This window comes from Galleria mellonella, unplaced genomic scaffold (assembly GCF_026898425.1).
Source record: "Galleria mellonella isolate WM207_F2 unplaced genomic scaffold, CSIRO_AGI_GalMel_v1 utg266, whole genome shotgun sequence".
NCBI classification, from domain to species: Eukaryota; Metazoa; Arthropoda; class Insecta; order Lepidoptera; family Pyralidae; genus Galleria; species Galleria mellonella.
The window spans coordinates 2,824,273-2,837,820 of NW_026442061.1; positions in this window are offsets into that span (position 1 = coordinate 2,824,273).

A 13,548-nucleotide genomic window follows, 5' to 3' on the forward strand; every position below is an offset into this window, starting at 1 on the left:
TTGCCGTACTGGCCAGATACATGCGGGCAGCGGCCGGCAAAAGTTGTATGAAAATCCATATCTGTCGTGTTTTGCGGCCAGATAAATTACTATGTAAATTCATATCTATCCTGTAATTTAAAAATGGTATGACCTTTTACTTCGAAACATGGCTACCAAGGAAGTAACTAATAAAAGGTTTTATTTAAATTTCGAACTGGCTTGCAAATAGAAAGCCGTTTATTGAAAAAAAGAACGAACATTATGGCGCGTGAAAAATTATTATTGTTCGTTATTCGTCATTGAAATTAAAAAGTAAAATTGTGTTTTTGATTTTCGCTCATTGTTTGAGAAAAGTACTATACAAGCCTTAGCCACAATTAGGCATTGATGGACTCACATATGTGTGCCTCGGCTACGCCTCGGCCCACATTTGCACGTTTGTCCATCAATGCCTCAGTTGCTGGCCGCTGCAGCAATGTACTATATATCTATATCTACACTAATATTATAAAGAGGAAAGATTTGTATTTTTGTGTGTATGTTTGTAATGAATAAACTCAAAAACTACTATGCCGATTTCAAAAATTCTTTTATCATTAGAAAGTTACATTCACCCTGAAAAACATAGGCTATATTTATTGCTAGAAAAGATTAGGAATTCCAATTTATAGGGTACAGAGGAATAACACCTAAGTCCTCAGGAATGGCAACGCATGTGGGGTATCATGGGCGAAACAGTATACTCTGTTATGTCCATGATACTGCTTATGTCTATAGGCGACGGTTACCACTTTCCATCAGGTGGGCCGTCAGCTTGTTTGCCATTCTAAGTTGTATAAAATATATATATATATATATATATATATATATATATATATATATATATATATATAATATAATATTAGTACAAATAGTTTGTTGAAGAAACTATCTTTGCCTGTACATAAGAAATATTCAAGTCTGCAAGCACCACCGGTGTCACAGTGAAACTTCTCGAAAATGTTTCCATCAAAGTACGACAATCTAGTATTAGAAGAAGATATCTTAACAAGCCAGTATTAGAGTTTAAAATTGTTTATTTCCAATTTTACAAATGGTTTGACTACTTTTGCAGTTTCTAGCCAAAGAAATGGCACCAACTTATCATTTCACGGTTTCGGCTATAAATCGGACGGCATAATATAATGCCATCTGTCGTACCTACTCGAGTCTTTGTTTTGTGATATTTATTTATAGGATGCCGATAAATAATGTCGCTTTGCGGCTAGCTGGTTGACAGTCCAAGTGAAGGAGTAAAGTGAATTCTAAACGTTTGGAAATTAGATTGTTTATTGTGACAAATATCAAATTGAATGTAACGTTAAAACTATAGAAATGTCGGTAATATGCTATTAAGTTTATTTAGATTGTTGAATCTTCGTATCTTTTTATTTGTCAAGCGACTTCAAAAAGAAGGAATTCCTAAATTCGGTTGTATTTTTTTAACTGCGTTATTTATTAACCGATTTAGAAAATGATTGTTTTTTTATCTGAAAGGATATATTTACAGATTGGCGCCATGGAAATGTTTTGGAAACTGGTTCCGTAGTTTAATTTTTAAATCATAATAACTAGTTTAAACACAATATTTTATTTTAAACGGTTGAATGAATGAAATTTTGGTGCATGGATACGCTATATTGTATTGTGAATCTGTACGTACTTTATGTACAGATGGACAATGGCAAAGCGTATAAAAACAGTTAATATAAAATACTTTAATGTAAAAACAATCGAATCAACTAGCAGTCGAGACAGGGGGGAATAGGATTGTTCGCAATGGAGTTTGCCAGCGCCATTGCTAGCAATATACCCTATTAGGTCGACCTCCATGTGGTTCTCCCTGGAAATCATCGTGAACAATTATTGTTTAATTCGTCACGATTGGTTAACTGACCTGCTTTATCCTCACCTATCATCCCTCACTAGTGCCCCGCCAGCGTATACCGATAGCGCGGGCGGGGTTACCACTCCATTATCACTCATTAAGAAAACAGTTGAGACAGATTAACGATTGTATCATGGCCAGTTAGGAGTAAGAGTCCCGGATTGTCCTGAAACTAGTCGAGTTTTCTCAATTAAAATACACGACAAGTTATACGAACAAAATATATTGTGTACTTACAAAAATGGCAGACCAAACCCCCTATGGGAGGCCTATGTTCAGCAGTGGACAGTTAACGACTGATATGTTGTTGTTGATGATGATGATGATGATGATGATGTGTAATTATAAAACTTGTAAGAATAAAAAAATACACAATTGTTTTCCAAATTTAGTCATCGAGTCTATCATATTGTTAATAGTTAAGCGTGGACAAGTGCTGTTAGTCCCTCAAGCAATTTATCCGTGTCCACCCCAAAAGTTGCTACACCAAACACAATAAAACTTTGGATGGGAGCCCACCGATTCCCAGATTACAATTCACTGATGATAAAAGTAGGTATCATACTTTTATATTGAATTCCACGAGTGACTTTGTCATATAAGATAGTTTATTTATAGAAAGGAATTAAGTAAAAATCAATATTAAGGGGAGCCGAATTACTGAATGGAGCTTTCGAGGAACTAGATATTTTAATGAAACTTCCAAGCTTTTGTGAGTTTTTAGGAACGAAATGTATTTGAAGGTATTTTTTTGTATTTTTTTTTTAGCCTATATGAGTCTTCGCAATTTTAGCAACGAGATATTTTCAAATGAAAGGAAAAAGTTCCATTTTTTTGTTTGTTGCCCCATAACTTCAATATTTAGTCAGTTCTAAACCGATTTGGAAAATACTTTTTTTATTTGAAAGATTAGTCTCAAAGAAGCATGTTTTTTTTATAACACAGGGGGCAAACGAGCATGCGGCTCACCTGATGGTAAGTGACTACTGCCGCCCATGATTACCCACAACACCAATGGCATTGCAGCTGTGCTGCCGGCCTTTTAAAAAGGAAAGTGCTCTTTTTTTGAAGGTTATGTTGTTGTATCAGTTCGGAAATACTGCTATTGGAAGTTGATAACAAAGAGTGGTTGTGCGTAGAAGAAAGTGTTTTGAAAAAGGCACGGTGGAAGACCGTTACTCGTCCAGATGGATAAGATGAAACTTTAGTTAATGGCGGGTTGTACGGTGGTGAAAATCAGCAGCAGGTATCAATCCGAATAATTCCTCAAAGCACTCCCCATGATAAATTCTGTAGAAGATGCACAGAGATGCAATATCTCTACGCAGTTTCAGTGGATCGAGTTGAACAGTAAGACGCTGATCATCAATAATTCGAGCAGCTCAATTCTGAATGCTTTCTGAAAGTTCCGGCGTGAAATACTGTCTTACTCTTTTGAGCACTCCTAACTTTTTGGAAGCCATCTTAGCTTTTTCTTCCAGATGACCACAAAATTGGACGTCGCAAGACATATCAACGCCAAGGACCCCTAGACTCGACTTATTATCAAGGGAAGTGCCCTGAAAGTGAGAAGATACGATAAACGTCGTCTTTTTTTGGGGTAGCGTTCACCAGACAAGCAGGCGTTAAGCAGATTTGTGTTTTCTTAGGATTAAATTGGACAAGATTGTGTTCACTCCAGATCGAAACTTAATCGAGTGAAGTTTCGATTTCAGACACAAGTCTATTCCGGCATCGGTATGTGCCCGCGAGATCTTTGTATGACCGGTATAATGCATCTCCTGTTGCTATAATTATGTCACATATTTTTTCACCACATCTGCCCTTCATACGCTTTTTGTTTTTACCCAATGGTTAGCTGGTAGAGAATGCCCTATGGCATTAAGTTCGCTATTTGTACAAAGTTTTATTATGCAATAAATAAATAAATAAGTATGCAAGTAAATAGGCAAAGAGGCAAATAGGTAAATAAATATGTAATTGACGGACTATATGCTTAGCTATATAAAGGTAGGTGGTACCTTTGTGATATAAAAAAGTCTATAAATAAGTAAATATAATTCTTAACGTGAAGTAATTTAGTCTTGATTTTGAATAATCAATCAATTTGTTTGGAACAAGCTAACATCAAATGCGACTATGTCAGAAGGTTACGACGGCTGCCCTAGGAAGACCATAAATTGTGTTGTCAAAATGTGGACAGTCAGTCGTAGGCTACGGTGACTACGAGATGGGAATTTTAACTGTAGCCAACGTACAAGTTATAAGCTGACAGAGCGACGCGTACATCCATACATCACTACATAGTATAAAACAAAGTCGCTGTCGCTGTCTGTCCGTCCCTACGTATGCTGAATTTACTAGGTACAGAGGAATAACACCTGAGTCCTCAGGAGTGGCAACGCATGGGGAAGAAACAGTATACTCTGTTATGTCCATAGTACTGCTCATGTCTATAGACGACGGTTACCACTTTCCATTAGGTGGGCCGTCTGCTTGTTTGTCATTCTAAGTTGTATAAAAAAAATAAAATGCTTAAATCTACAAAACTACGCAACGGATTTAGAAGCGTTTTTTTTAATAGGTAGAGTGATTCAAGATGAAGGTTTAATTGTATTGTGTAACATTGTAGAGAAACACTGATAAATTTAGAGGTTTCTAATGTGATGTTATACATAAATATATTTTTTTGCGCTTACATTGCAAATGCTGGCTGAATCCTATGAGATAGGTTAAAATAATATCAGGGGGCAAATAATGTAACGCTATTTAGTATCAGTATTGCACCCGGGCGAAGCCGGGGCAGGTCACTAGTATATTATATGTTAGTGATCCGATCCGGATTCGCACAAATAGACAGAATTTTCTAAAATTAATACACATATAATAAATAAAAGTTTCAGCCAATTCAACTGATCGGTTATTTTATAGCATTTTATATGTGATTATTTAGATCGATATAACTTTTTATTTATGAACCGATTGAAATGAAACAAACACTAAATATTAGGCGGAGCAAACTGCATCGCATTATATATATTGTTGTACATCTTTAAATAACATGAAAACAATAGAAAAAGCAGATAAACTATTTTTCTTTTTATATTCTTGCAGAAGTACTAAAAAAATGTTATTATAAAAACATTAAAAAGCTATTTATTCATTTCCATGTTTCCATGGAAGACTAGTTAGAGGAAACCATTCCATCCCATTCATCCACTTTTAAATTCGATGATAAATGATATAGTAAGTAATTCGAATTCAATGTACATTCATCAGGATGGTTTAAAATGTTATTTGTAAGAAAGAAAGAAGTAAGAAATAATTTAATCAAAGAAGCATGCGATCCATACAGTAATACACAAAACAAGAACAAAAGAAACAAAAACAACAATAAAAAACAATAGTATAGAAATAGAAAGCAATTAAATTCAGTCCAATTGGATTCTAAATTGGAAAAAAAAAACAATAATAATAATAAATAACTGAACAGTGCTATCTTGCTATCCAACATCGATATCGATCCAATCTATTGCCAATGACAATTTTATACTGCACTGTACAGAGCAATATTTGTACTGCATGTACAGAAGCGTACATGTAAACAAAAAGCGTTCGGTAGGATTAAGTGGAAATAAATTTCCATTTATCTCTGCTAGTGGAGATAGGTAGAATAAAATTCTACCTTACCCCCCAGTAGGGAAACATTGGTAAGAAACGCTATGAGCATACGCACTCACTCCGCCATGTCCAGCGTATGCCAATGAGCGTCGTATCTTGTCCGCGGTAGTGGGGACCGATCTCTCGCTGCCCAGTGAGAGATCGTGGGAAGCGATGCTCGCCTTCTGCGATGCCGTCATGTCGCAGAAGGAGGCGGCATAAAGGGAGCGGGAGAGTGCCATTCTCGCACCGTCAATCCGCCGCAGACGAGTTAGACGCAGAAGAAGGGGTGCGCCCAGTTCCGTCCCTACTTCTTCCCCACTGGGTTGGGGTGATACCTGTGGGAAGGTATTGTCCCAATGGTCCTGGGGGATGTGCTAATATACCGGCGCATCCCCTGAGTGGTAGGGTGAGTACGCCATTTACCCTATCTTGAGAGCCATAGCTGATTTTTATTGGAAATTTATTCAAAAAATCAAAATCCTCCTTAATTTTCTTGTGCGATCAGCGGTTGCTGAGATATTTATGGTTAAATACAAAAAGATCCTTTTTCATTCTAAGTTCGATATCTCAGCGAGAAGTAGTCATATCGAACTTTGCAAAGCAAATTAAAGCTGAATGAACAAGCTATCCGATCCATATAGTGGTTAAGTTGGAATTTTTTTTCCAAGTTCGTAGAACAGAAAAAAAGAACCGAAAAAATTTTGAAAAAAATTTTGTGTCAGTATTCATTAGGATTGAGTGGAATTTTTTGCTTAAAATTTTTTTTTATCATAAGATCTCAAAACTAGAAACTCTGTGCTTTAAAACACTTTTTTTTAAATTCCAGTACGACCATTTTTAAGGGAAATACAGCTACTTGAAACACCTCAAAAAATTTGGCATTGTTTTTTGATCCCTTAATTTTTTCCTCTAATGTATTTTAACAAAAGCATAGATGCATGTTGGTAATAGCGGAAGGCAAAAAAACAAACATGATTAACTTCCGCTATTATCTTTTAAATTTAATGCATTACGAGTATATTGTTAATAGTTTTTAAATAATAACGTGCCTACACTTAAACCAGAAAGTTTTGTGTATCGCCCGAAGATGGTTGATAATGTTCGGTTTTTACTTATTTTATTATTTAATTTACTATTATTTACCATCCAGTCAGAGACGCAGGTAATCTATTAACTTATGTATATTCAATTTAATAAACTCATTTTTTTAAAACAGGTTTTTTTATGGGTGAAAATGGAATGGTAATCTCGCCTTTGCTGTCACGTCAATATATCCTATATTGGCGTGGCACCAGTGCGAAATGATAGGTGAGGATGAAACAGATTAGTTAGCCTATCACGACGAATTTAGAAATTATTGAATGAATGAATGAATATACTTTATATGTATTATACAATATAGGAAATAAACAAGACAATTAATAAATATAACGATATAATTGTATAAGTACAGTAAGGCGGTCTTATTGCTGAGAGCAATCTTTTCAAGGCAACCTTAGGGTAATGGACTAATTGTTGTACAAGTAGATATTGTATAATTAAGAAAATTAACAGAATAAAACATTAAGGAAAAATTTATAAGTATATATATATATATATATATAATAGTAAAATTAAAAATAATAATAATAAAGTGATTAACTACATATAATATATAATCCTAGACATGTTACGAGTAAATATGTACCTAATACTAGAACATACGAGTACATAATGTGATGGTTTCTAGGAGCAACCGTGTGGAGGTCGACCTGATAAGGTGTATTTGTGTTGTAGATTATAAGACAGAGAATAAGATATAGACTATAATTTCCTTTTAATTGAAAAATGTACATTTTACAAGTGTTACACTTGTAAAATTTACTTTTTTCAAGCAATTAAATTAATTCAAATTCTATAGCTAGCATTGGGGCTGCTAAACCCCATTATTAGGTCGTCATATATATACATAGATATATGTAATAATGATATTATCAAAACAAAGTACATGGGTGATTTGTAGTAAGAGTAGTTTGTGTCGAATTTCGGTGAATATTTTTGATTTTTAACTTTCAGAAAAGACTTGGTGTTAGACTTACAGGACTTTTATTTAACTGTGAAAATAGCATTCATTTTAGAGTAGTAGTAAGACAGAGGGAGACTTTGTATAAAAGTCAATTGCTTGGGTACCTCTGTCCCATTCGTGTTTCAACCGTGAAGCAGTTGTGTTTGCATGGCTGTGTTTCGGTTTGAAGGGTGGGATGTGGCGTGAATTTACTGGGTACAGAGGAATAACACCTGAGTTCTCAGGAATGGCAACGCATCATGGGGGTATCATGGGCGAAACAGTATACTCTGTTATGTCCATGGTACTGCTCCTGTCTATAGGCGACGGTTACCACTTTCCATCAGGTGGACCGTCAGCTTGTTTGCCATTCTAAGTTGTATATAAAAAAAATGTTTTTGAGTGATACCGGAACGAATATACAGATAAATAAAAATAAAAATAAAAATGTTTTGGCATCTATTTATCTTATTAAGATTTATAAAATGGACCAAAAAAATAGACAAGATTGCCGCTAGTCTCGCATCGCTTGCACTGTTCATCTCGCCAAGTTGACACCCATTCGTCATTGTGACACGAGTTCCAAATAAACGAGAATTGCTATCAGGATCTTAGGTTCACGACGATAATATTATTTGCAAAATTTGCTCGACGTTTTGTTTTTGCTGACGTGCCAGTGACGGATGGAATCTTGGAACGGGCGGCGTGGGTGATGCAAACTTTTTTGGAATGCTCTTACAATATCGATCACGTTGTTGAAGTAGCATGATAACGTAGATAAAAAAAAAATGTTAAATGTTTTTTTTTTTAATTGGTGAAAATGGAATTATATCTTCACCTGCGCTATACGCTGACAGGGCACCGGTGATGGATTCTATCAGTATCATAATATAATAAATACAAAATAATAATATAATATATCTAATATATAAAATTCTCGTGTCGCGGTGTTTGTTAACAAACTCCTCCGAAACGGGTTTACCGATTTTCATAAAATTTTGTGTGCATATTGGGTAGGTTTGAGAATCGGCCAACATCTATTTTTTATATCTCTCAATGATAAGGGTGACCCACTTCAAATTTTTTTTTTTATTTTTTGCAAAATCTTTTATTTTTATTTTGTTAGGATTTAGCATTGAAAAATACATACAACTTAAAATTTTCACCGTTTTACGATCAACCTCTGTTTTTAATCGCGGTTTTTATATTCCGCAATAGAGTTGCAAGATGGCAATCGAATAAAAATTGTAGCATAAGAAATTTTCATGTATATATATATATATATATATATATATATTGTATTTTCATTGCACAAACTCTCCTTAATTTGGTGATCGCGGTAAATGGCGCTCTGTTATCAGTCCAAAGGTATTTATTTCTTTTGTTTTCTTTTTCAGAGAGTCCAGTATATTACTACCGAACGGCCTAGTGTATATTTTATAGACACGAATCATATGGACTATTTTAATTTGACGTCCCGGCGGCACAGTCGGAACGATCCGTTCTATTATGTTGATATCCATCTACGTCTGCATGTAGCCTGGGGAAACAATTATACCGTAAGTATTAAAAGGCAACCGAGTTTTTTATTATATATATATTTTATTATATATATATATATATATATATATATATATATATATATATATATATATATATATATATATACAATTAAAATAAAAATATGTCTACAGGGCGGACTTATTGCCTGATGGCATTCTCTACCAGTCAACCGTTGCGCTAAACAGAGAGAGTAAATGGCGGTGCATTGATTAAATTAAACACTGTCTGTACAGAGGGAAAGGGATTGACAGCCCCATTGCTAGCAATATGCCCTTTCAGGTCGACTTCCACGTGGTTCCCCCTGGAAACCACCGTGAACAATTCTTGTTGAATTCGTCACGATGAGCTAGCCGAGAGAGCCGGTGTATACCGATAGCGCGGGTGGGGTTGCTATTCCATTATCACCCATTAATACACTGTACATACGGTACAATCTTACAGGGTCAATTTCCATGTGGCCCCCGCATAAAATGGGCCACCCCTTCTTTTCCCGTGTGTATCGTAAGAAGCGATTTAGGGGTGGGCAGCAGCGTCTGTCTTAAAACATCTTTAAGGCCTAACTGCGATTGCCAATTCGCCTGCCAAGCGTGGCAACTGCTAGCAAACACCCCAAGGGGGAGGCTTATGTACGCAGTGGACAGTTAAAGGCTGCATGATGATGAATCACTTGTCTTATAGTCTTTTACTATATCTTTAATGAAAAAGTTTTGATTTTAGAGTGCGTAAAGTGAATACCTTTTTATTCAGGTTATGGAATGAGCTCTCTGCCGAGGTTTTCCCAAGAGACTACAGCATGGGGTTCTTCAAAAGGGGGGTAAAGAGGTTTCTTCAGGGTCGGCAACGCGCGCGTCGGCAACCTCTGGTATTGCAGGTGTTCATAGGCTACGGTAACCACTCACCATCAGGTGGGCCGTATGCTTGTTTGCCACCTCAGTGGTATAAAAAAAGATTCTCCATGATCAACACATTTTTACAACAATAACTGTTATTTGAAGGTTAGCTTCTATTTCTACGAGTTCCTGACCAACCAGTACAAGCGCGGCTTCATCGAAATGCACATCAAGGTCTGCGATTTGGTTTACAAAAATAAATTTTTTGGAACTCCAATGAAGAAAAATCTGCCATCATCTTTTTCATTATGCCCCTTTCCAAAGGTAATAAGAGTTCTCTATTAATCAACTAGCAATCCGCCTCGGCTATGCACGGGTATATAGTTGTCGAAAATAATATTTTTTTTTGCTGCTTGATATAGGCCTTCCCCATAAGGGGGGTTTTATCAATAGTTCTGGGTACCTCTGTCCCATTCGTGTTTCAACCGTGAAGCAGTTGTGTTTGCATGGCTGTGTTTCGGTTTGAAGGGTGGGATATGGCGTGAATTTACTGGGTACAGAGGAATAACACCTGAGTCCTCAGGAATGGCAACGCATGGGGGGTATCATGGGCGAAACAGTATACTTTGTTATGTCCATGGTACTGCTCACGTCTATAGGCGACGGTTACTACTTTACATCAGGTGGACCGTCCGCTTGTTTGCCATTCTGAGTAGCATGAAAAAATATCAGCAACGCACGCGTGACACAGGGATGTCAGTGTTATAGGCGTCCATAGGCTACGGTAACTTCGTTTACCATCAAATAGGCCGTATGCTTCTTTGCCACCATAGTAGTATAAAACAAATCTTTTTACCACCGATATTTTTTTAATAATAATAAGTACAGTCTGTTATATTATTTTTTTTTATTTTAGGGCGACTACCACATGTATAACATGACCATTCCTATAGAACAAGTTCCGAGGGGTTTCCCTTTCACCAAAGGGCGTATATATCTAAATGCAACTGTTACCGACACGGAAAAAGTGGTTCTTGCTCTATATATTGATATGGAATTAAGGGAGTTTAAATTAAAAACAAAACCCAAATAATTTAAAAAAAAAAATCTGTAATTCTATTACTTACAATAAAAAAACTAAAATAAAGAATATAGTTTTGATTGAGGATCTTAAAGTAAAAGAAAATTTTTTGGGGAATAAAATTAAATTAAATAAAAAAAAAAAAGATTTGGAGACTTCATTAAGAAGCATCTTTAAAATAATATTTATCTTTTTATTTTTAACCGACTTCAAAAACGGAGCAGGTTCTCGATTCGGTTGTATTTTTTTTTGTGTCCGTTGTCCCATAACTCAGTCATTTATAAACCAGTTTGGAAAGTTCTTTTTTTTATAATAATAATAATAATAATTTATTTGTTCGAAATGTGATTTGTACAAGTGGTCTCAAATGATAACATTTCTCCTTATCAAAAGGCATGCAAATTTTGTCTTAGCACGTGTTAGTACTTTTTAGTGGCTTAAATTTTTAAGTAAAAATTCATCAATTACATAAGTTCAAATAGTTATTTTAAATACTAAATACGTAATAATTGTTACATTTAATTAGTTAATTGTATGTGTCAACATTTAAAAATAGTAGATATTATAGTTTTTTTTTTTATCTGAAAATTTAATAAAATAGTTTTGCCACGATTCAAGTAAAGGTTTTTGTTTAACGGAATTTTAAATTATATGGTATCTTATATTTAAAAAAAAAGTATATTTTATTATCTTGGTAATTGGCTATTTGACAATATAAACATTAATGCTTTATTTAACGGTTAAGGGTTTTAAAAGTGGGATTCATTAATCTGACAAAAAATATATTATTAAGTATACATAAAACATTCCAAGCAACTTATTGTATTTTTATCTAGTATCACGTGATCGAAGACGATCTGGAAAGTATGACGTAACATGGAAGTAAACAATACGTCTACCATTGAAGCGATGAAAAAATGAGAACCTCCTTTTTTGAAGTCGGTTTAAAAGTAATAAAGAGGAAGACGAATGAGGCTTTTTTTAATGAATGATAATGGAATAGTAACCCCGCCTGCGCTGTCGTTATACGCTGGCACCAGTGAGAGATGACAGGTGAGGACGAAAGCAAGTCAGTTGGCTCACAGTTATGAATTCATAAAAAAAAGACAATCAAGATTGTTTCCAGGGGGGACCGCGCGGAGGTCGACCTGATAAGGTATGTTATTAGCAATGGGGCATCTAGTTCCATTACTAACAATCTCTTTCCCCCGACGAATGAGCTTTAGCTACCTGTTCATTTGTTAAACCCAACATCATATAAGTCAACTAGCGGTCCAGTACGTGCTTCGCTACATATAAAGTGAAATAATAAAAAAAGTTAATTTTAACATTAAATTGTACACGGACCCATATACATTTGAACAATTCAAGACTCACCGTTTGTATGAATGTACTCAACAATATGTTTAAAAATATAAACACAAAGCAATAATTATCGCTGACAATTTGCTTTAATCGAAGCACGTCCAAAATGAAATGACCGCATGAATGGCATAACAACATGCTTGTACTGTCAACACTGAAAAAGTTTCAATTTGACAGCATTTGACAGCTCCATCTTAAACAAAAATTGAATTTGACACAAAAATCCCCATTAACGAAATGATCTGCCATTTATTGAATTCATTTGTTACAAAAAATATGATAAATGAAGAACCGCTCGACCGATTTTGTGCAAACTTCACATAAACCATCTACTAAATAGTCCCTACAAAGCCTAAACATTTGGTTTGGATAGGTGAGCCCGTTCTTGAGTTATAACATTACAACGAAAAGTGGCATTAATTTTTATATATATAGAAGAGAAGATTAGCTTTTATCCTTGACTTCGTCCACGTGACCGGGATTGTTTTTTTATGGGTGTAAATGGAATAGTAACCTGCGCTAACGGGATACGCTGGCGGAGCACCAGTGAAGGGTGATAGATGAGAATGAAAACAGACCAGTTAGTCCATCATGATGAATTCATCTGGAATTAAGCATAATAGTTTCCAAGGGGAACCGCAAGGAGGTCGACCTGGTTGGGTATATTGTTAGCAATGGGATTTTTAATCTCCATTACTAACAATCCCTTTCCCCCTTGTAGTTAATAGGAATATTATTATTGCCGGTTTTTTGTATTTCATAGTATTTCACTATATTTTTTTTTATATATTATAATATAATAGTATAGGTTATATGATTTTAAATAAAAAAAAAAAACAGGAAATAAATTTAAAATTCCTCTGCTTCTCAGTTCTGAATTCACTGTTACAGTTTTTTCCTACTTGTCTAAGAGAGACCCTGTATATATTGACAAATACGTAGTCTGATAGCGGAAGTTAATTAAATTTATAAAAATAATCTTTGACATCCGTTATTAACCATACATTGTATGCGAACATACAGTTTTCGGTTTAATTATTTTAATAACAAATTTGACTCCTCATACAATAGTTCGCCACGGCACAAACGTTTT